An 855-nucleotide genomic window follows, 5' to 3' on the forward strand; every position below is an offset into this window, starting at 1 on the left:
CAGGAAACGGAAAAAAAAAAAAAAAAAAAAAAAAAAACACACCCCAACGTGCATTCGGGGCATACCAACATTATCAACGCAACGTTGAAACTTTTTCAGTATCAACAATATTTCCATAGAAAATAAAGTCTGGAAAACCAATGACAGTCTCGATTCCCGACCGGGCCGCACTATATCCTACTTCACCCGGTTGTACTCACTTGGTTAGGTTTATAATGTCGAATTCACACTCATCCTCCAGCCAGGATGGTAGTTCCAGCAGGAGGGAGATGTCCATTTCTTGAACCTCCCGTGGGGTGGCCAACGCCAACAGTCCGCTGTTAACCTGAGTGGGAAAAAGGAGGAAGATGAAATATTAATGTGTATAACCTGTATAACAGTTAACAGTAATCATTGGACCGCGGGTTCGATTCCTGGGGCGGATTTTATAATGAACGGATGTTTGTTCTCGGAACGGCAGGCTATCATTCTCGTATCCTGTCTTCCTTCTCTCTTCGATTTCGGGACGATAAGACCTTAGCAGTTACAGTTCGCTCTATATAAAAAAAAAAAAATTCCCGTGGGGTGGCCAACGCCAACAGTCCGCTGTTAACCTGAGTGAGCAAAAGGAGGAAGATGAAATATTAATGTGTATAACCTGTATAACCTAACCACTATAACCTGTATAACAGCTAACAGTAATCATTAGGCCGCGGGTTCGATTCCTGGGGCGGATTTTATAATGATCAGATGTTTGTTCTCGGAACGGCAGGCTATCATTGTCCTATCCTGTTTTCCTTCTCTCTTCGATTTCGGGACGACAAGACCTTAGCAGTTACAGTTCGCTCTATCAAAAAAAAAAATAAATAATAATAA

This window comes from Diaphorina citri, unplaced genomic scaffold, assembly GCF_000475195.1.
Source record: "Diaphorina citri unplaced genomic scaffold, Diaci psyllid genome assembly version 1.1 scaffold1159, whole genome shotgun sequence".
NCBI classification, from domain to species: domain Eukaryota; kingdom Metazoa; phylum Arthropoda; class Insecta; order Hemiptera; family Psyllidae; genus Diaphorina; species Diaphorina citri.